Below are 25,220 nucleotides of genomic sequence, written 5' to 3'. Positions count from 1 at the left end.
TAAACTGGTCATTAATTAATAAATGAACCTTTCATCAACAAAAAATAATTCCTTATCTACTTAAATAAACTCAATTTGAATCACATAAAATATAAATGTTCTTCAAATGTTACCAAAGCTTCAACAAGATGATTGACAATAAAACTATTATATGAATGTATTTATTGTGTTTTATATTTCAGCTTTAATTCTATTTATTTATTTTGTATTCAGTACATGACGACTTATTTAATGGATTTAACAAAATAAATAAATAAATTCACGTACCCCACTTTGGGAACCTCTGACTTAGACAGTTATGCTATGAGGCTAACGATATCAGTTTGAATCATTATTTTTATGATTGTTAAATATCTGACAGATTTTTCTTGTCATTTCTATTTCTTCCACGGTAACACTTGAGCACCTTCCAAAACTGTTTTCCACTTGTATCCCAGAATGCAGCAGTGCACAGGGTAGTAAACAGCAGTGGTCCGTGTGTTGGTGAGGCGGGGGTGTAAACACATAAACCCTGCTGTCAGCCTGAGTGTGTAAAGACTCTCTGCAGAGTCATTAATTACACAGTAGTTTGAGGTTAATTAATGGCTGAGGCAGGTTTGGACAAAGGTCAGGTGTGAGTCATACATCACTGCCTCCTGTTCACATTTACACTGTTAGCTCTAAATGAGATGGACTTAATATGAGCGTCCATTCAACCTGTGCTAACTGACATGTGACTGTGAAACTTCCACCCTTTTAAATCCGTCTATAATCGCTTTTCCATTTGACCCTCAAATTGTGTGAATATAACTTGTTCATAAAAATTTGTCTAATGGAAAAATGACAATTTCGCCAAAGCTCTCATTTTTCAATGAAAAGTTTTTGTTCTTTCAAGCGGTGTTTTTTATGGTGTAGTGAAATTGGTATATCGTGCAAAACTGTAATGGAAAGACCTTTTTACACAACTAGTCATGTGAAAAAAAAAAAAAAAAAACGGATGTTGATGGATGTTACAAGAGAAGAAGAACAGTATAAAACAAACATGTATGTGTGGACACACCAGGAAACTGAATCATTTTAGAATTTACAGTCACAGACAAAATGATTAGACCATCTAAAGTCATCCAAAACAAAGCTTATGCATTCCAGTACTAACTTCTGTGTGTCATGTGACTAAAACAGACAGAAAAGAAAACGCGGAATGTCTAAAAGGACCGTTTTTGTCAGTACAATACAATTTTCCAGGACCTAGGGTAATTAGCATCTATCTATCTATCTATCTGTCCGTCCGTCCGTCCATCTATCTATCTATCTATCTATCTATCTATCTATCTATCTATCTATCTATCTATCTATCTATCTATCTATCTATCTATCTATCTATCTATCTATCTATCTATCTATCTATCTATCTATCTATCTATCTATCTATCTATCTATCTATCTATCTATCTATCTATCAGTTTGTACCTTTCCTGTTTTTATATGCTGTAATAAGAGATCACTTAAACCCTCTTAATGCTTGAATTTGCTGCAAACTGTGCAGATAAATGTGTTATGGACTGTGTTACATAATGTATAAGTTATTTCTCCAGTGGATCTGCGTTTACAGAACAGAAACTGTGTTAAACTACATATCCTTTAAATCTTTGCAGATGCAGACATGGTTAGTTTCACTTCAGGGGGTGTTATGGGGGCACAGGTGGATTTAAGGACCTGATACCACCTTTGTTTGTCTGATCTGAGGCAGATGCACCAGGAACATGGGGGTTTGGTGTTGAACCACGAGGGCAATTGAGCGTTAAAGCCGAGTAAATCTGTCTGTAACCAAACCGGGGGTGGGGGGGTGGGGGGGCAGCAGCTGTCAGTTGTGTTCAGGTGATACGAATTGATTTATTTAAGGCTAGTGTCTGAAAACCTTACCCTTAAACAACCCTCAACCATTACATTGAATTTTTAACACTTCATTTTGTCATAAGGAGGGTTGTCATAGCATTGACAGTCCTGTGTATGTGTATTTGAGCAGAACTACAGAAACAGAAAAACTACAATGACATTTATTTAACCCTTTAACCCCTGACGTATCAGCGGTGACATGTTCTGAATGTAGGAATAAATGTAAATATTCATATAAATTCAACTGTTTGCTCAATAGTTTAATTTCCAGTTGTGCTGATAGAACAGACCTTGTTCTTTCCATGGACCTCTGAGCATGCTCAGTTCACCCCCCCTCCCCCTGTGGAATGGGGGGTAAAACAGAGCAGTGAGTGAGACCGACTCACTATAAAAATAGATGGTATGGGCTTTTTTTTTTTTTTTTACACTGTTTCCCTTGTGGTTTTTTTTTTTTTTTTTTTTGGTGGTGATTTTCCTTTATTTTTTTTACTGGGTTTTTGCTGGGTTTTGACCGTGGAACTGATGTATGGAGTTAAACAGTGTCAAAAAGTAACTGGACTTATTTATATAAAAACAGCCAAAACTAAAACTACTGGGCCCAAATTCAAATCCTTGTTGTTGTTCAGTGTGTTCCAGTTCACAGTTCATGTTCAACATCCTAAATCTCTTGATGTACATTCTAGTGCCTTATTTAGTCCAAACCTGTCAAACTTCAGTTCCTCTCTTTTACCAAAATACCAGATAGGCCTGAATAGACTGTGCTTTTTCTGAAAGAGTAATTTTTTGCAAAATTTGAATATGAACCATATTAAATGTTAATTTCATATCGTACCTGTGTGTCTGAGTATTCTACTGTATTTATTGTGATTCTTTAGGACCAGTCGTTTCCTTTGACTTACACACATTCTCACATGTTGTTTTGCAGCCAGTGTAGGTATAAAGTCGTACACAGAGCTCAGATCATTGCCACGGTGACAGAAGGTTGATGTTTGTGTCCTGGGAACCATAAACCTGGACTGTTCTACTGGTGCATGTGTGTGTTAACGGGTGTGAATGGATGAATGGAACACATGGTTCAACACTTCAGATACTGTTAAGACACAAAGGTGTTTCATAAATCCATTTACAGATATTCAGGGTTTGTTCAAGTCCTAGTCTTATTCTACTGATGGATAGAGTTTAGAACTTCAGTGAACAAACTGAGATCAAATTCACAATAGTTAATGTCTGAATACTTTCAATAAAATTATAAGAAAATGTGTAGTTTTTGGTCACAGTGCAGTTTTTCTAGTAGGACCTTTAAACCCCCCACCCAAAGGGACCCCCTGCCCAGAACCTAAACCCTGCAGAAACCAGGATAAACATGCCCACAATTAACTGATTAACTGATTAAAGAGCTTTACATCCTCAAACCTCAGTAACACTTGTTCAAATACACACCAAGGAAGAGGGGTTCATACCAGAGGTTGCGCTAGACATTTTTATTGTCCGTCATTTTGACGGACAGGGTCGTAAAAATTCCGTCATAACATATTATTATCCGTCATTTCAAATTTTTTATTTTTTAATAATAATGAGATATATTTAGTAGTATTTAATGTTCAAAAACATCTCAATGATGCAGCAACTGTAGTTGCTGCTGGCTGATAAACTAACAGGATATCACGACTCGCATAATTATATACGCCACTTTTAATTGGTGTGTTATCATGCACTGAGGGTTAGGGTTCTGGTTATGTGAACCAGAGATCTACGCACAAATTGATATGCCATCAAATAACACATGAAAGGTAGAAAATGCATACATATAGCACACCAAATGCCAAAAGAACTGGCGTATTCTTTGCTTGTCCGTCATCTTTCACCACATCAGTCCCTCTTTTTCACCGTGTTTATCAATGCCATCACATTTACTGGGCTTTTTAAAATAACTAAGGAGACTCGGCTGTCTTCACATTTTGCACTAGCAAAGTAGCATATAATTTTGGCTAAAGTCCGCAAAACAACGACACAAGACTTGACACTGACTGATTAATATGCACACTCAGCATCAATTGGACAGGGGGTCTACTACAGGTGAACTAACGGTGAGTCATTTGACTGAAGTACTGCTGTTGTATTCAGCGTAGTTGTGAACAGTGGCGCTGTTGTATTATATACAGGTAGGATGCTGTTACGGAATGTTTGATGCCTTGTTAAGAGAGAGACAGACCAGCGATCCTGCGAGCAGGTTCTGTTCACAGTGTTGTGTGAAAACTTTATTTGGTAGATTACCATCAGTATTGTAATCTGTCAAAATGAAGGACGGCCTTCAGAATTTTCCATCATTTAAAAAAAAAATCTGTCAATGACAGAATATTTTCGGTTAACGCGACCTCTGGTTCATACCACCCCCAGAAATGATGTTAATAAGTAATTATGTTGTTTTAAAACACATCTTAAGAAATCCATAATGAAACAATATTAAATTAATGTAACTATGTCGGGGGGGTTTTTTGGGGGGGGATTTCTGTCTATGTGTTTTGTAAATGTATAAATTGTAAAATTTTTTAGATTGATAAGTAATCATGTTGTTTTTAAAATAAATCCTAAGAAAACAATAAACGATAATGAAACAATGCTAAATTAATGTAACTCTGTTTTTTCTGTGTATGTGCTTTGTAAATGTATAAATTGTGACACTTTAATATTGGAAATTGACCCCAGGAAGAACAGTTTCTACTCTGGTAGAGACTAAAGGGGATCCTTAAATAAATAAATAAATCCCGCACCTTCAACTAGAACCATCAGACAAAGCATCCTTAAATAAATAAATAAATGAAGAAAGAAAGAAAGAAAGATCTCCTTAAACTAGGCCCATCAGACAGAACAGATGTATATATTTAGTTGTGAACAGTGGTGCAGACTCAGTGTAACTCAGACTGAATGTCCTTTCACACAGTTCCATTCCTGTTCTCCTTCACCTTCTGGAACAGGACAGGAAATGTCCACAGCTCCAGTTCCTTGAACATGGACAGGAAAGGCAGTGGTCTGTTAAAGGTGAACACAGATAGAAGGATAATGGAAGGATACTGGTGTTGAAAGGTCACAGCCTGTAGTTTTCTGTTCTGAACTCCAGTGTTAACAGTGAAAAAAACAGCTGATATAATAATAACAGTTTGGAAACAGATCGAACTAATAACTGATTAAATGACCAATATCAGCCTCTGATCACATCTGGGTTGAGTTGCCCCCCCCAGAACTGGCCGCGAGGTCTTTAATATATTATACATTTGTATAATACATCTAAAGCAACGGTGATGATTTTTTGTATCAAATGTATGGTGGGGCGACACAGTGGATAGCACTGTTGCCTCACAGACAGAAGGTTCTGGGTTCTCTGTTGGTACTCAGGCTCCTCCCACCATCCAAAGGTTAATTGGTTAATCTAAATTGTCCATAGGTGTGAGAGTGATTGTTTGTTTGTCTCTATATGTCACATCCCTATCTACTCTGCTCTCTTTTCCTTCTCTCTCCCTTGGCCACACCTCCTCATTCTCTCTTTGCCGCTCCTGTTAATCATCCTAACCCATTCCACCTGTGGTCGCAGCCGCGGCTCATTAGCTGGGGGCGTATATATTCACCCTCTCTGCTCTTGTCATTTGCCAGATTGTCTCACCTAGTGTGTATTCTCCAGTGTTATTCTCTGAGCCTGTTTCTAGTTCCTGACCCTGCCCGTTCTGACCTGACCCGTCTGCCGCCTGGATTCGACCCCGCTTGCCTGTCCTCATCCCCAGTAACGACCAGCCTTTGTTTCACCTCGCCTCTTCACCTGAGCCCCGGATGTTCAAACCACCTTCTGTCCCCGACCACGTCCTCAGCCTGCACCCATCTGGTTCTGATTGGATTCCCCGGCTCCCGACCCACCGCCTGTCTCTGACTCTCCTGCTGCCTGCTCCCTGTCTGCTTAAAGTCTGTCTGTTAATAAACTGTTTTAAGACTTTAATTGGTGTACCTGCTTTTGGGTCCTCTGTACTACCCATGATACTATATGTCAGCTCCAGTAACGCCCCCGACCCTAAGTGAGGATAAAGTGGGTTCAGATAATGAATGAATGAAATGTATGGTGTGGCAGCTAGGATTCTGCCTTACCAGTGGAAACAGTGGTACATATCATTTATAATATATGAACATTTATAAACTATCCTATCTATAATAATGATTATATATATATATATATATATATATATATATATATATATATATATATTTTTTTTTTTTTTTTTTTTTTTTAATATATATATTATGAACAAATATGAACAACTTGAAATGTCTTACAAAAAGTAAGTGCAATTTTAACATTATGCTGCCTGATACTAGCCTAAATATTTTTCTGCAAATCTGTAAATTGTGTTAATAATAAGATGAGACATTGTTGAAATTGCACATATTTCAGGGTGTACATGGTTGTTCAGGTTATTCACATTTTTATAATGTAATTTAACTTTCACACTAAAACAAAAAGAACACTGGATTATTATTATAGGTTATTCCACAGGTCTATTATTAAACTGAGCTCATACGGAATGTGGAACCTGAACTAACATGACTTTGACACAGTATTCTATTGTCTTCTTTTTGAGTCCAACTGTGAAGGATCCCACTAAATAAAATACATAAGCTCCTGATGGACTCCATTTTAAAGGTGACCGTAGAACAGATGTCTATACTGTCAAATAAAGGCAAAAACAGAACATGGGAGTTGAACCTGTGTTCTGTTGTGTTTCCTGTCATAGTTGAAATACGACAACACATCTGTTCTGATCATGACAGCAGCTGTTTGACCAATCATGGATGAGTCTGTGACACAAAGGCAGAGCTCAGACCAGGGTTTATGGGCCTGGAGGTTCCTGTAGTGGAAAAGGAACGTCTATAAAAACACATTAACCCATTCTGCTATGCACAAAAAAGCTGCTCAATACAATCCCTTCTATGTGGTTTGTCTCGTAACTACAGTGATCTGACAGAGAATAGAGTCACAGAACAGTAGCTTCTGCACTTTTACTGAATATAAGACTACTTTAGTACAAATATTTACCAACCAGTGTGAATAGAACAGAATAGAATAGAATAGAATAGAATAGAATAGAATAGAACAGAATAGCATAGCATAGAATAGCATAGCAAAGAATAGCATAGCAAAGAATAGAATAGAATAGAATAGAATAGAATAGAATAGAATAGAATAGAATAGAATAGAATAGAATAGAATAGAATAGAATAGCCTTTATTGTCGTTGTTCTACTCCAGTCGGTGCTACAATATCAATAAAACACCAACACTTAAGAAAACAAGAACAGAGCGAATATAAATTCACAAAAACTAAAAATAAGATTACAAAAAAATATATAAAATTTCACAAAAGTAAGATAAGAATAGAGCTGAAGTAGAATAAAAACCAAAAAAAGACAAAATACAAATAGACAGCATTTATTGTATATCTATGAACAATATTAACAGTATTAACAGTATGTGTATCTATGAATCCAAGACTATATAAAAATAGTGCATTTATATTTTGATAAATATTGAATAAATAACATTGTTAGTGCAGAACAGAAGATTACTGCAAAACTTACTGCACATAATTCATATTTGTAGGATTATTGCTCATTATAGGAGGTGATTTTATGAGGACAGATAGCAGGAAGTGGTTGAACAGGAAGAAGAACACCAGAGTTTGTACTTTTTGGAGTTTAGTGTGATTTCAGCTTTATCCATATCAAGTCTAAATGTTATCACCAGTGTCACAGTCACATTTAAGGATTGTTTTATCACCCAACCACCATCAGAATAGAGTCAAATATGAGCACACACACATATGATCACCACACACATATACAGACCAGTAACAACCGACCAAACATGTGAGAGTGAGTGTACAACTGCAGTCTGACGCTGGCCTCAAATCATGAAATACTTACATCATTACACACATGCCAAGTGTTCAATAGCATAAATATATATATATATATATATATATATATATATATATATATATATATATATATATCTATATATCTATACGGACACATTAAAGGAGTATGGAGATTATAAATGAAAGCAGACCCGTTTTACAGCAGGGTTGGTCCTGCTGGCGCCAAATATCATTATCTGGTTGAGGCCAGAGGCAAAGACTGGATATTGAAGGGGGTGGAGCCCAATAAATACTCCTGAAATATACGCCACTAAAAGTCCAGTTTGGGTTTATACTTTTAACGGTCACATCATCAGTAAAAGCAGTCAGACGTGTAAACGTGGCAGTGCGGCAGTGGATGGATACGACAATTCGATGAGGTCAACCAGGACATCGACTCAAACACAAGGAAGTGACTGCAGTGTTTCTTTTATCATGATAAGGTTTAGGTGGAGCTCCCAGAGCCATAGAGAGAGAGAGTTGAGACACACTTTGATGTTGTTGCTACAGTGATCAGGTGGTTCATGTAAGCCTCAATAGTTCCAAACAAACGGTGCTGCCATGTTCTTCTATGGGACAGACAGCAGTGGGTGGGTTATTACAGGTAAATATACAAATAAAACACACATTAGTCTGTTTTCACTGAAAAAAGAGGAGAAAAAAGTATGTTTCTATGTAGATGTATATGTTTGTGTATATTGTGTGTGTGTATAGACAGGTATGTGTGTTAGTGTAAGTGCGTATGTATTTGTTATTGTAAACATATGTGTTTTTGTATATTTATGTGTGAGTGTATATACTGTATGTTCCAAAAAAATTACATTTGGACTTTCCGCATCGATAACTTTCAAAATAATTCAACAATCTAAATGCTATTTCAGGGTATGAAACGATAACTTCTTTCCTACATGTTGCAGAAAAACCCATTTAATTTGGTTCAGTGGTCACAGAGAAATATGGATCTGTGTAAAGCATGTCATGGGTTCATTTCTTCCCAGTTTGGCTCTTGGATGCTCTTCTGCATCCATATGAATGAAAATATTCTGCTCAAAACTGACAGGGCAACGAACAAATGAATTCAAATTCTGTGCATAACATTATATCTGTGGTGTGTACTCGTGTGAGGTTTTGTTGTTGAAAGATGTATTGATCTGTCAATTACCATTTTGCATTTGTTTCCTAAGAAGCTAACATCTGTTGACAAGCATTTCACTTTGATTCTTACCGATCGAATTCTCAAACTGTAAATTCAGTTTGGTTGGTCAGCAACTAACTCCTGTTCAGATTCATTGTGTTAAGGTACACTATCTTGACAGGGTAAGGGAGGAGTTTAGAGAAAGGAAACGTGTCTCCTTACAAAACTTGGAGGGACGGCACTTCTGACATGCTTTACAAAGATCCCCTTTTCTCTGTGAACGCTGAAGCAAATCGAAAGGGGTTTTCTGCAAGATGGAGCAAACAAGTTATAGTTTCCTGTCCTGACATTTGCATTTTGATTGATTAACTATTTTTAAAGTTATCATTGCAGAAAATCTGATTGCAATTTTTTTTGGGACATAAAGTACAGATATTTTATTTTTATTCACTATTGTAAACATGGACAATTGTATGTATATTTTTATGAGTGGGTGTACAAAAACTATACGGGTGCGGAATATGTATACGGATATTAATTACATATGAGTATATTTATGTGGGGTGGGTTTAGGGCAAGTGTTTTGTAATACTTTGTAAATCTCCTTCAATTAAATAAAGGTAAAAAAAAAAAATGAAAGGACTGCATTTATTACCATGAAAAGGTTTAAATCAGAGCGTTTGTCCTGCCTTCAGCTGTTTTTGCTGCAGCTGATGGACAGATTTAACAGAGGTCACACAGAGTGGACAGGAAACAGACAGCCCACTGCAAATTTGGAAAAACTACTTTAACACCTTCACAGTTCAAGTCAACACTCACCAGGTGGTTATATGGGAACCACTGCTGAGGTGTTAAAATCAACACTATGGGAGTTAATATTTAACTCTGCTGCTCTTCCTGTTCACCCCTAAATGACATTCACAACAGCATGACAATTTTCTTTCCTACTGTAACACTTTCCTACGTTATGAAAAGTGGTGCCACTCATACAGTGAATCTGACTCTATTAAGACAGAGTTAAGTTTATTAACACTAAAGGCAGAGCTAAGTCACTGTTAGTGGTACCTCACATATAACTGATGACTGTCATCAGCTCTGCAGAGTACTGTACTCATGGTTTTATGTCACTGACTACATCCTCCAACACTCATCAACTCAACAACAGGGTGTGGAAAAAAAGGGTTAAAACCATCTAAATAGAGCATACGTTGAATGGGTTTGGCTGTTTTGCCGTGCCCCGGTCCACAGCTGCTGATAATACAATGACTGTGGATAAATGCCTCATACAAAACTACTTGAAAGTGCAAAAATTGGTTGTAAAGTGCGAACAATTGGTCCCGGTCTGGAGTCCTGTAATCAAGGTTCCTACAGGTTTCTGCAAGTTACACTTAAGACTTTTTAAGAGCTTTTTCAAACTACTTAGAACAGAATGTAAAGCCCATTTTACTCCTAGAATTAAGAAAAATGTATTTATTTACTCCAAAACCTTCATTCCCGATGTTCCGAGTCATTTCTCACAGAGGGCTGCAAAGTTAGTGATAACTGGTTCCTAATTTTAAAGGTAGGGTAGGAGATCCTGGAAAAACAGTCTGAGCAAGTAACATTTTAAAAATAGGACCAATGGCCCTGTAGCTTACTGGCCAAATTAAAAGCTTTGGGAAATGTATCCAGATGCCATTTATTATCACCCAGTTCTGTGTATTTATTATATTACAGAAATAGCCCATGTTTTGGTCATATTCCAATCAGATCTGTAAAAAATTCAAATTCCAACTTGATATCATTGATACTTACTGATTTATTGGATCAATCCACTTCCTATCTCTTATAATGGGAAAATTTTTCAAATTGGCACCAAATCCAGAATCAGATCTGGACTGAAATAATTTCAATACCTTGGGTTGACATCATCATAAAGAAGCTGTATACCAAGTTTGAAGTCAATCAGAACTGTAGTTTGGGAGAAAAAGACGACTGAAATTTTTTCCCCATAACAGCCCATGTTAAATTTTGCGTCAGTTCCAGATCCAGAAGAAGATCCTGATCAGCATGTGGTCATTATGTTTTGGTCATCTCCCCATCAGGTCTGTAGTGTAGAAATTTTAAGTTGATATCATTTATATTTACTGAGTTATTGCATCAATCCACTTCCTATCGATTATAATGGGGACATTTTTCAAAGTGGCACCAAATCCAGAATCAGATCCGGATCCAAATAATTTCACTAACTTTTGTTGACATGATCATAAAGAAGCTGTATACCAAGTTTGAAGTCAATCGGAATTGTAGTTTCGGAGAAGAAGACAACTGAAATTTTTGTAACGGACGACAGACGACGACAGACGACAACGGACGCCGCATGACAACAATAGCTTACGGCTTGTCGGCTGGTAAGCTAAAAATACACAATTCTATAGTCCAAACCCCTTCCTTCAGACTTCCCCCCGAAGCGACATCTCCAGAGTACCAGACTGTACTCGCAGAGGGGGGAGAGATAAATGGCAGTTGAATTTGATAGACATATCACCATTCAATCATTTTGATGGGCCGGTTAAAATGATTGGATGGTATTTTTTCAGTCCTGTTCATTCCAAAGGTGACTACATTTTTTTATTTTTGTGTTATAGCATTTAATTAATTAGTTGTAATTGGGGTGTGAAGGGGATTTTAAGCAATATAGTAAAAAATGCCACAGGAAAACATCTCCTACCCCACCTTTAATATAAATTACTGGGTTGGAACAGGTGGAACTGAGTAGAATAACATCAAATTTAATACCTTTTAAAGACTTTTTAAGGTATTAAATGCAGATTTGTCAATTCAAGACTTTTAAGACTTTTTAAGACCCTTCAGGAACCCTGTGTGATACAACATGGTCAATTCCAGACAATCATCCATCAAAGTCTGATCCACTGACACTCAACAAACGTCCTTTGTTAAAACCCCCATGAGCTACTCTTTCCAGGTACTATATATTCCATTCTTCTGGACCTAAACTAGGCCTCAAAACATGATGGCTGTGACCTCCAACCGTCAGCGTGAGGAGTCCGAGAGGTCCCCTGACTCCACCCTCCACCCGCCATCGCCATCTGCTGCTCCCATTCACTACATCTGGAAGACGCATCACGTAGAGGCCACCAGAAGCAGCCAATGATGTCACCCGGCGGTTCCACACACACACTCGGACTGTGTTTTTATATGTGCGGATGTTTATTGTGTGTAACTGGACACATCGAAGCTGGAAAGGGAAACCTCAGAAATACAGAAGTCAGCGGTCACTTTGGAAGAACTGGACTAGAAACAACTCCACCATACAAACTCATATCTTCACACTAAAAAAAAACAAAAAAAACACACCCTAAATACATGATACGTGCACATACACACTCAGATTAGAGCATCTGCAAAGATAACGGTTGAGTTTCAGTGACAGCAGACCAGAGGCATTTCTATTCTTGTTCTAATTTAGACTCTGCAGCCATAATTACGCAGTCCTAAACAAACCCGGCTAAACATAGACACACACATTTTCCCACTAAGATGGAAACACACTCCCTCCAAGAATAAAACACCGCCTCTTCTTGCACAGCAGCTTACTTTGATGCTTTTGTGTGGAGTTTGTGCAGATATATCGCAATTCAGCCAAATTTTATTGAGACATTTCACTAAAAAACACAACCAATTGAACTGAATTGAAAAATCTTTCATGTCTCCGAAGAGCAATTTGATTTGCAACAGAAGTGTACATATCTCACACATCACCAAAACAATCAATCTCACATAGTACAATAAATAAAATAAATACAGTAAATAAATAAGTCATCATAGTTAACGGTGCATTGTTCCCAACAAGCTCGTCCACAGGCTATTTAAAAACTTAACGGCAGATGAGAGAAATGATTCGAGATATGAGTTTGATTTGGCTCTGCAGAGGAAAGTGTAACTTCAATTAAATGGAAGAAGCTGAAACTCTGCATGAAGAGGATGGAGAGGGTTTGCCAAAATGACCTTTGCCCTCTGAGTGGCTCTGGTTTGATACAAATGACTGAGATTTATGATGATTATGGAAAAGAATCAACTGGGTGCCAGTATGTTCTGTAAAAGATTTCGCACCAATCCACGCACTAAATATTCAACGTGATATCATGACTCGCGTAAATATACACACCACTTTTAATTGGTGTGTTATCTGTATGCTTTATAAGCTTTCACGTATGTTCACACTGCGGCAAATATCACAAACTGAGGGTTAGGGTTACGTGAGCCGGAGATCTTTGTCACAACGGGGGGGAAAAGAGAGGACTCAAGTGCACGGTATTGAAGAGAAAAAATTAAAAGTTTATTTAACAAAAATGAAAACAACACAACGAAAAAACCTAACACCAAAACTAAAGCAAAAACAGAGTCCATAAAAAACATACAAAACCTGGGTCAGAGTCCTTAGATAAGATGAGTGAATGTCCGGGTTATGGAATGGAATGGAAAGAAATGGACCAGCGCTGCATGGCTGCAAACCAAAGCCTTAAATAGGCCAGAGGTAATTGGCTGCAGCCATGCAGCGCCAGCAGGTGAGTCAGATGAACATAATTAGGAAAAGGAGGAGCTGAGGGTCATACAGGCACAGACCATGACCAAAAGGGAGGAGCTGAGAGTCACACAGACACAGATCCATGACCAAAAGGGAGGAGCTGAGAGTCACACAGGCACAGATCCTGACAATCTTGGCATAAATTGAGACGCGATCAAATGGCGTAAGGTCAGAAATGTCTATGTAAAGCTAACAAACTGCCATAAGAACTGGCGTGATGTACAACGTGATTTCATGAGATCAATCTCAAAAATTTACAATTTTTCACCTGCAGCTTTACTAACAATATGACAAGTTGTGGAATTCCCAAAGTGGATAAGACATAGGCCCAAACCAATTCACCCCCTGGTCCTCCCCCTTACCCTTGGCCCTTGCACTTGGCATTAGGGGTAGGGGTGTAAACATTCCCCTATGAAATGGTCCACCCCTTCCAGACCTGTTCCGTCATCATCAGTCATCGACGTCACTAAACAGATGTTATAACTTTGTTTGTGACAGAATTCTCCATGTCGTCAGCAGCTGGAACTGTCTCTGTTTCATGGGCTTTGGACACCTGTTTATGACTATCAACCACAAACCACAGAAATGCGATCTATAACACATTGAAACGACATTAAACAGACGATCAAATGATTAAGTTGTTTACGAAGTAAATCTGTACGTCTGTATGTTTCTATGGTCACTGCTGCTCTTTTTTGTTGTGTTTACCTCCATCTGACCGATGACTGGAACTGAATTATGGCAGATTTCTCAGACCCCCGTGTTTGGAGTGTGGTCCTGGAAGGGGCAAACATCCCTCCGCCTTAGTGCCTCCCCTCCAACTTGTCGAGAATCGGGACACCCCTACCCCTTCACATGAACGCGGAAAATGGAGGGGGAGGGGCCAAGGGGTGAAATGGGATTGGCCCTTCCACTCTGCTCCAGTCTCAGTGTTTTGTTCCTAACCCAACAGTGTTTACGTGGCCAGTTACTAAACAGAAAATCAGCCCAAACGTCTTCACGTTATAACTTCAATTATAAGAGCCTGGTCCCAGTCAAGGAACGTTTCATTTGTATTTGCCAATAAAAATAAAAGTGGGCGAACTGAATGGATGTAAATATACTGGGCATGTATATTTAGAAAAACTGTTGCAAAATTCAACCCAACCATCCTCTAATTTTATTCCCCCCCAACAAAAAGGCTGACAACACAAACGTCCTATTCCCGCTCATCCTGTGACTGAGAAAAGTGGTCGTTGCACAAACCGTAGCCTGTATCTGACAGCTATAAACAGGAAACCAAGCCACTGTAGGCGACGTCAAGGAGAGCCAAGTGGAGTTCAGCTTTACACCAAGTGTCTGAGCGAAGGACCAGGCTCCGAAACAACACTGTACAGAGGTGTTAGTGACCTTTCAAAGCATTTATACCAGCGTGGATATGGATAAACTGAGTCAAGAGCCACACATTGGACAGAAACCATTACCTTCCTATGGATAAATGACTCTTATTTACAGCTGTTGGTGTCATAAATCATGTGACATAAATCCATCCACTTAAATCCTGTATGAGTTTTTCCAATGAGCCCACATCTAACCATATAACTAATATTAAACACTGCAGCTCAGTGATAAAACACACATTACAGTTTTATGTGGCTGCATGTAGTCAACTTTTGGCGCTAATTCTTCAATAGTTGTATAAAGTTGGACGACAATTTGAGATCTTTTTCTTCCCTTTGACACAACACGTTTGAGTTCAGTAATGCCTAATGTCTATCTTTTTCATTATTTAATTACCTATTTTTTTAAATTCTGCAACACTTTTTGGACATATTGAAGATAATGCCTTAGAACTGAAACTTCTGACAAACACAACACCACCTTGTTGATATTTTAAGCATATTTTTGTTTTCTTCTGAGACCATTGTGATTCAGACTGACATGTATTGTACAGATTCAAGTGACACTAAGCACTAAAACATGTTTGAGCTGTAAACACAGTCATATGACTGGACTGAAATGAAGCGCATCAATGCTGCAGATAGTGCATGTAAAAAAATGCATTTTTTCAACTTAACACTCCCTGCTTGAAAATCTTTTAGAGCCTTCCCACCCACTTCCTCACACGGAATCCAACTTTTAGTATGACACCATATCATGACACTTCTATCTTAAAAAAACAGAAAACTGTATTAGAGAAAAAAGACAAATACCGCTTCAAAATTCTTATAATTGCTTCCAAAAAGGCCATTACAAGGAACTGGCTTAAAACTGATGCACCCTGGGAGGATCAGTGGTTATAATAGAGGAAATCTACTCAATGGAAAGACTGACTTATTACCTACAACTCAAGGAACATATCTTCATGAAGCGCTGGAGAAGATGGCTGGACTATAAACAAAACAATGCATAATTACTACAGTCTGTCATTTAAATATTTTGTGTTCAACCAGTGACCCCAAGTTTTAGTTTGTGTGTTGTTTTGTTTGTCTGTTGATAAAACAAAAAAAAATAAGTATAAAATTTAAAAAAAACAAACAAACAGAAAACAACACTATTTCTGCCTCTGATCAGAAGTGTTCAGTCCATTTAAATCCTTCAGATTCTACCAAACCTTGAATTTAAGCTATTTCATTTCTCTGTTCAGATCCAAGACACTTACATAAAGAATGTGAGTTTGCCTCTTAAAGGTTCTGTTCTGATCAGTTAATTCCTTTGTCAGTTTAAACCCAACAGAACGTATTAAACACCACAGTGGAACAATAACACAGACTGCAGCCGGTGAACTCTGGTCGGTTTAAGAGATTCAGTTCCCCAAAGTAAAGGACTGCATGACAGCAAGAAGAAGTAGCAAGAATATTCCAAACAGGGGGCTTTAATTAGGTGGAAGAACCAGAGCACAAACTCACACTAACTCTGTCAGAGCCTCATGTGGTTCTGCACATCGTTAGCCTCAAAGCATAATTACCTAACGCATACTCTACATAGAAGAAAGTCTGTGGACCCATTAAATCCAGGTGTTTCTTTTCTAACAGGGGTCTGGGATTCAAAACAATAATCTAATGTCAGAATATAGTTTTATATTATGGGATAAATATCATTGCACTGGTTAGTTTGGTCTAAATTGTTATCTTTGCTTCTAAAATGCCATGTTGTCCATTTGAGTATGACTTAGGCTGTTATCCCATGAGGCCAACAATACGCATGTTGTAATTGTCTTTCATGTGGACATCCCTGAACGACTGCTGTCTCACATCCACACCTGGAAACCAAACCTCCATCTTAGCCTCTTTCTGACATCCTAACAGTTTTCAGGATCATGTGTTGGGTGGATTGGAGTCAGAATTGGGGTCAAATTACATCATAAATGTTTTTGGTTGTAAAAATCTCACTGTATTCTTTGAAAACACATTGTTTGATACATTTTTATTGTATTCCTAAACTTTTCAACTTGCGTGTACATGGGTTTCATGGGAAAAAAAAAAACTCCAGCCCTGGATGAATGACTCAAAGGTGGAGAAGGTGAAAGTATTTGTGAAGACAAACAAAGCCGACACGTTTGTGGTTAAGAAACTTTATCTGCTGTACCGGTATTTGTAATAGATTAGACGCATTACAACAGGTGGAAGAAATCTGTGCAGGTAAAAAAAGAAAAGCTCTACTCTGATTAACCGTGTTACTTCATGCAAACACACATTTTCATTTTATTTTGCATCCCTGTAAACAGTTAAGCTGCCATCTGTAATCAGATGGATTCCAGTTGAGCTGAAGAAATACTGTCTGTATAACTACTAGGGGTGTAACGGCACAGAAACATTTCGGTTCAGTATGTTTTCGGTACAGTGAAGGAGACCAATTTCATTTTAAATAAAAAAACTTTATTGAAGTAAAAATCCAACAGCGTTTCTGCTGGTATAGATTTTGCCTGTCCTGCCCCCTCCCATGAAAATTTCTGAAGCCTCAGGCGGCAGAGAAAAGATAAATGAACGTAAAGTTTCACTTTCACTTCTGCGGGGGGCACAGACACACTGCCCTGTGTCCACATAGTATTAAAAGTAGGACGGAAACTGACGCACACGCGCAGTTACCGACCGACACACAATGTGGCCAAGTCTCCCCCCACTGACCGAAATGCATGCACAACAGCCCCCCACCCCACCCAATTACACACCATCACACCAACAGATCAATTCCACAGGAAACACTGTCCAACATATTCTGAAGAATTGTCACTCTACAGCTTAAGTTTGTATCCTACTGTGTGGGTCTTATGGCATTTTCTGGATTAGAACCGTTGCCTAAAGGCTGTTTAAACACTGCTGGTGTCTGTAGTTGGGTTACCATTTTTCTCTTGGTAGTGGTAATATTAACAGTTGGGTGGTGTCGTTTCAAATTTGTTATAAAATTAGACGTGTTACCAGAAATATGACTGATCTTCTAAATCACAGACCTTGGAGCAGACAGAAGGTGTTCACCTCTGTCTTTGTACCTGTGACTCTGCTCTGAGCTGCCATGGTTCACCTTCAGCATGTAGATGGTGTTGGACTGTTTAGACCTCCATCTAGGATATCAAATACTGCACGAGTTCCATTTGTTCCACCTGTTCATACTGTGTGTGGAAAATTAAGCCCAGTGTTTTTGTTCTTCACATATTCTACATGTATTCGCTGGGTACCCTTCCGTATTATATCGAAGGCCCCGAAACTAAACGGTTTGGTACAAACAAGAGCACTGTTACACCGCTAATAACCACAGCTAATGACATATTTGCATCCACAGAAACCAGTTGTACAAAGGGGGTTGGGGGTTGAGGGGAGTTCACCCAGACTCATGTCAGTCTGAAAACCTCCTTCCAAATCATGGCATCCTGTCCTGATGTGAATTAATGCGCAGGACGCTGGAATGTAAGATAATATATGACATCATTGTAGAAGCAGCTCTGCACAATCGTCACACAGTAAATCAGCTACAGATCCCATAATGACAAGGCCTTGACTCCCAAGACTCTGAGAGGAAAAAAGAAGAGAGAGACACAGAGGAGGAGGAGAAGGAAACACGGAGGAACAGATTGAGAAATTAGAGGCAGAAACAGCGGAGCAAGTGAACTGACAAAGAAAAACAAAGAGCCAGGGAAAAGGGGGATACATAGAGAAAGGTAAACAGAGCCAGGAGATTGGAATGTGTTTAAGGAAGGCACACAGGCTGTCGACTACACATCAACTGCTTCGACTCCAACAGAGCAAATATGACAGCATTCTTACCACGGTGCTACAGTCCACAAGAGTCCATCTGGTCTGATAGGTGAAGGGAGGGTGCCGCCTCCTTCCATGCACACACACACTATTATTGTCCTAGAAACACAACGAGCACATGAAGATAAGTGATGGTCCTGAGGAATGAGACAAAGGCACAGCTCCTCTGGTTTGGCCTGAGTGGTGGAGGGTGGAGCAACAAATGAGAGGATGTTGATATTCCACACAGGAAGACAGACAAACAAAAGGTCTGCAGGACAGACTTAGGCCACATTCTTGAAAGAACACACCAAACCATAGTTCTCACAGGGACCCAGCGGGGTTTACCTCCTGGAGCTGGAGGTTTCAAAGCCTCTGATGTGGGTTCGACATTTAGTTTCCTCACTCACACCTGCAATTTGTCTGACTTTTCTACACAGAACCTTTATCGCGAAAAAAATTTAATAAAAATAGCCCTAGGTCACCAAATCCTCCTTTCCGTTTCAGCGTCCTGGCAGGAAACCAGCTCAACCAATCAGCTTGTCCACACAATGCATGTGCAACAGCTACCAATAATGCCCTTCTGTTCTGTGTAGATCTGCAGAAACATTCACATGGATCTGCACAGTCATAATTCTGTCTGTAAACAGATGATAATGTCACCATTTTTCCAAAACATTTGACAGACCGATGATAGCAATAGATGAGAGGTGAATATAATTCTTCCAGCGGAGAACAGGAATGTCTGGAACAACTTTAGAGTAAATCGACAACAGATCTTTGATCAGTCAAACATTCAGTATTTTACATGCAACAGAGAACAAATGGATGTAATCCTTGCACTGATGTAATACTCATTTCAGAAATTAGAAAGCAGACAAATGTGATGACATGTTCAATACTGTGATGATGATATGACACAGTTCACAGTCATAACAAACATACTGGGACACATCATGTCTACAGCAGAGCCAAGTAAGATGAAGGTTAACATCTGGTCCAAAAAATTTAATTACAATAATCACCAAACTTATATTTTTGGGGTAGGTAATTACTCATATTTTCAAGAAAATGTATTTTGAAATAAGAAAAAATTTGTGGAAAAAAATTTGAGTAGTTTTGTGAGAGTGAATGTTTGTAAAGTGACCCAGTTTAGTGCTGTCATTCTGGGTTCCTTTGATAAACTCTATAAGTGAACTACATTTATTCCAAATACATTGATATTTGACTATTATATTATTTATGCCATACTCTAAACACACAGTGTTTAAAATGAATAAATGCATATATCTATGCAAAATACATTTAAATATAGTGTTAATATTATTTGTATGTTGTAAAAATTGTAAATAAATGTATATGATATTGATAATTGAAAGAAAACATGTTTAATTTGATATTTACTTTTGTTGTCCATCAGTGATGCTGCCATTTGTTTAAACTTTTTCTATTTAGGTTTGATCCAAAATTTTTTTCCTCTAACCAATTATTGGGTTGTAAAATAGAGGGTTTTAGGTAAGCTATGCTTCTTCTCACACCTTTTCGAATATGACTGTTTCTCTTTTTTTGTGTATATTATTTTTTGCTTCCTTGAACTTTCATTTCTATATTATGTTGTGCAAAGAAGTTAATTAGTAGCAATCAAGAAGCTTGTACCATTTCCATATTCAAAATAAATAAAAAGAAAAAAAAAAGTATACTCTGAATACATTTGAGGATGAAAATGTCAGAGGAACTTCACTTTGGAGAACTTTGAATGAAGTAGTTTTTGATATTTTTCAATTAAAAACACTTGAAACTAAATGTTGCCCTTTCAGATGGCATTTAGACCTTTACAATTATGTGGAATATTTGTCTTAAACTTGTCTGTTCTACAGTTTTGAATCAAACAGTAGTGGGCAGTCCATCTGGGACGCCCTTGACCCCGCCCTACTGTCAGATGTCCTGTTCATGAGGATCAAACATAGAAACATCAATATTAATAATCAATAGGATATTTACCCCACAATATAAAACTATATTCTGACATTAGTCATTATTGTTTTGGATCCCAGATCCCTGTTAGAAAAGAAACACCTGGATTCAACGGGTCCACAGACTTTGGTCCATTTGTCTGAGTTAGACAGTTATGCTATGAGGCTAATGAAAACCTCACTAGCGCAGCATTAGCTTTAGTAGGAGCAGCCAAAATGAGAGCAGTCGTAGGAGGCTCGTTAATTTTCCAGCTGAACTGAAGTCCACCAAACCACTGCCACCGGTGCAACAGTAGATTTATGTGTGGTTTCATCCCGTCTTACTGATAAACTTCCTCATGGTTGTGTGTAACAGTCAGACACTTCTTGCAGCTCCATGTGAACTCTTTAATGTGTGTCTGAAACCACAGGGCAGCAGAACATTCCTCTGTCACAAACCATCTAAATAATCACTGAAATCCATGCAACGTACACTCCCAACACAACTCAACACACACAAAGCAAACAGTCCCGTTCCAATTCAGAAAATATACCCGTTATGATGAACACATGATGTACGCAGAGACAGTGTTTCTGTGGTACAGGACGACATGTGTGGGCGAAGTGAAAATAATAACTTTTGAAAGGCTAAACAACGTCTGTAGATGGAGGTCTGAGGAATCAAAAGCACACTGACTTTAGGGTTTACTGTAGGACCACCCAGAACACTGAACCATGGGAATTCAAACATCAGCCTTTGTCCTGGAGCTTCATTGAACAAACTCTTCTCGAACAGACTCGATAAGATCAACTCTTCTAAACTTATGTCATTTAAGGTAAAAAAGTTTGGGACCACTGTGCATTTTACAACAAAGTGACCGTTCATGAACACTTGAAGTAGGTGATTTTCTGAAAAGACACTGCACATGTGAGGCTGTCATAGTAATGGCTTTTCCATTGGACATCTGCGCAAAACTTTACTGATATTTACTAAATGTGGAAAAAAAGGAAGCGCGTAATGTTGGTTTTTCCATTAAATCACAAACGATTTAAAAATGATTTGTTTATTATCACGAGATGACACGAGAAGTCATTCCATAAACATGGTGATGAACATAAATATGGTGTTGATTTACAGATATATTTTTTATTATTATTATTATTATTATTATTATTATTATTATTATTATTATATATTACCCCTCTTTCTCCTACTAAAATTAAAAATTATTGGGTTTCCTGGTGTGTCCACACATACCGACACATGTTTGGTTTAAACTCTTCTTCTTCTGTTGGTGTAACGTCTGTCAACATCAGTTTTTTTTTTTTTTGTATTCACGTGACTCTAGTTGCAGAAAAAGGTTTTTCCATTCCAATTTTGCGTGATATAGCCTGCTATTTGCGCTATGTCTGAAAAACCACCTTTACCAGCACAAAAACTTTTAATCAAAAAACTGGTGTTTTGGCGAAATTGTCGTTTTTCCATTAGGTAAATTTTTATGCACGAGTTTACATTGTGGGAAGCGGAGCTCCAGCCGTTTCCATGTCATGTTTGTTACAGCCGTATTATATCATATGGTTGAACTGCCGCTGCGCGAACCTCCACTTCCAACAATGCATGTCGCGACAAAATTCCTCAGATGCCCAGTTCCCTGGAGTACACTAAGAAACTGTTCACTGAGAGGGAAGAGATTCAGATGAGTCATGACAGACTAACAGATTCATGATACTGAGTATATGACTGAGGATGGACAGATGGGATGAAAAATTGGTGATGAAAGTCTCCCTAAGCTTTAACAATCAATGATGTTAAAGTCATGTTAGTTCAGGTTCCACATTCAGACCAATATGATCTAAAGCAGACCAGAACCAGGAAAATAATAACAAAATAACCTACAAATCATAACAACAACTGCAAAAGTTTATGTTTGTTTTAGTGTAAAACCTTAAATTACATGAAAATGTTTATATTTACAGACTATTCTATCACAAAAAAGGAATATGAACCTAAAATGTCTTCATATAAATCAGTGTAATTGTACCAATATTCTGTCTGTTATTAAATATGTGTATTTGTAGATCCACTGTGATCTGTACGTTATAATGTACATATATAAATGATAAACTGAGGCAAAATATTGGTACAATTACACTTTTTCTTTAGAAATTTCGGTTTGTTTTTATTGTTCACATTTTTACAGGATACTTTTTGATGTAAACATTTTCTTAATGTAATTTTACTTTTTTTCACTGTTATTATTTTACTGTTCTGACCCACTTCAGATCACACTGGACCCTGAACCCAGATGAGTTGGACCCCCCCTGGTCTATTATAAACCTGCACATACACAGTAACTGTACTCTGACTGCAGAATCAGGTTTTTTTTCCTTGCCAATTGGCAGCTTTAATCTAATATGACCCTCTCCTTGAAGTATTTATTGAACCTAGAGCTGCTCTAATAATTCCCTCATAGACAATCACAGAAGATATTTATTCATTAGATCAGTTCAGAGGATAATTAATGACAAACCCTCCATTCTGAAGTGGACTTACAGCTGCACACTCTCACAGCCACAGATCAGACATCTGAACTGGGAGCACATGGGCCTGTTTCCATGACAACCACACACACAAGAAGCCACCCAGTCTGGATGTTATGTGTGCCATGCATGGCGGTTTGTGTGTGTGTATGTGTGTGTGTGTGTGTGTGTGTGTGTGTGTGTGCGTGTGTGTGTGTGCGTGCGTGTGTGTGAGTGAGTGTGTTTACAACGGCGACAGATTTTCAACAATCAGAGCCAATAAAACAGAGTGAATTGAATTGTGAGGGCGACGGTGGAGGCAGATGTGGGCAGTCAGACAGATGGTTGTGTCTGCTGTGGGAAACCTACGCACACACAACACTAACACAAACATACACACAACACACACACACACACACACTAACATCCTTGACACCTTCACATCTAACATTTCCATTCCTTCTACATGTCCAACCCTAGTACTTCCCCTTTCAGTTGTTATTCATCTACATCTACTCTGCTCTTTTACATCAACCAGTTGCTTCACTGTGATCTTTTAAAGCACAGATGACAAATGTTCACTCCTCAAATGTGAGTATTTACCCACTTTTCTGTGAAATATCTTTAGGTTTAAAGCTCTGTTCAGACTGCAGGTAAATGTGGTCCAAATGTGACCTGTGTCTGATCTGAACAGCACTAATCTGACCCAGACCACCTTCATATGTGGTAAAGCTGCTGCACTATATATCACTTGAGCATCGACATCACAATGTACATGTGCACAATAGTCACATCACAGGTCCTGCAGTGTAGGAGGTAAATTAACTCAGTGTCTTCTCATTTAAGTTCATCCTGGGTACCTGACACACACACTGCACACAGCGATCCACCAATCACAAACATTCTTAATCAGTTTGGAGTGAGTCACTGGTAACAGCATTGAGAAATGAGCAATGAACAAGAGAAAATCACCGAAAACAAAGACTTTGTGCCAAAAAGAAAAGCAGCGTTAGTTATCTGGAATTATTTCAGCTACAAAAGGATGAAACTGAAACACATGTTCTGTGTCCACAGTGTCTTCCACCTGTCAACGCAACAACAGGAAACACAACTAACGTGTTTGACCATTTACGTCGGCACCACACAGATATTATATCCTCCTGAGTAGTTTTTCATATCGCAATATATATCGCTTGGTTTAAAAAAATCGCAATGTCAGTTTTTTCCAGTACTGTGTAGCCCTAATATGTGATCCTAAATCTGATACAGATTGGATATTTTCCAATGTGACTTCAGTTTGAATGGTCAGGTCGCTTTTATCCGACCTTTACGTGATTGAAATGCGACAAAAGTCAGTTCTGCGTTCCAGGAGTGTCACTTCCATAAACACAGTATGTGTCTGCGTGGTCACGTATTCCATCAAGACCTCTTTTGTGCATGTGGGTCACTTCAGGGTCACATTCAGTTCAGACTCAAAACTGATTGAAGTCGCATTTAATGTGGAATATGAACCAACACACACACACACAAAAATCGGATTTCATGAAGACCTGCTGTGTGAACAGAGCTGTAGACTGTTACATGGTGGGTTTCATCATCTTATGGGACCTTTTAGATCAAGGCTATCAAACTCATTTTAGTTCAGGTTCCACATTCAGTCCAGTTTGATCTGAAACAGACTGGACCAGGAAAATAACAGTTTAACAGCCTATAATTAATGTCAATTCTCAATTTTCCTCTGCTTTAGTGCAAATAGTAAAATTAAATAATGGAATTGTTTACATTTACAAACTATCCTTTTGCAAAAAAATATGAAGAACCTGAAAAAGTTGAAATTTCTTAAGAAAAACAAGTACATAAACAGTTTTTTTCTTTCTTTTTATGAACTTCAATGCTTTGTAGCCTTTTTGATACTTTTCATTTATGTATAAAAGCCCTAGTTGTTAACATTAAGCAACATAGTTTGATTGTCATGTACCAAGTG

General features: G+C 38.1%; 1 protein-coding gene across 2 annotated transcripts in view; it reads right to left on the bottom strand.

Moving 5' to 3' along the window:
• ccdc102a (coiled-coil domain containing 102A) overlaps nt 1–25,220 on the bottom strand; it is a 108,920-nt gene that overhangs the window by 79,230 nt on the left and 4,470 nt on the right. The window contains exon 1 of one of the 2 annotated variants that reach the window (XM_030162171.1): nt 18,795–18,930. The exons of the other annotated variant lie outside the window; for it this stretch is intronic. The gene's annotated coding sequence lies outside the window, so the exon portion shown is untranslated. Of the gene's footprint in view, nt 1–18,794; nt 18,931–25,220 lie in introns of those variants that run through there. 2 annotated transcript variants of the gene reach the window in all.

This window comes from Sphaeramia orbicularis, chromosome 3, assembly GCF_902148855.1.
Source record: "Sphaeramia orbicularis chromosome 3, fSphaOr1.1, whole genome shotgun sequence".
In the NCBI taxonomy this organism is placed as follows: domain Eukaryota; kingdom Metazoa; phylum Chordata; class Actinopteri; order Kurtiformes; family Apogonidae; genus Sphaeramia; species Sphaeramia orbicularis.
Note: the sequence above shows the minus strand (reverse complement) of the source record. Positions and strands in the feature narration are given on the sequence as shown.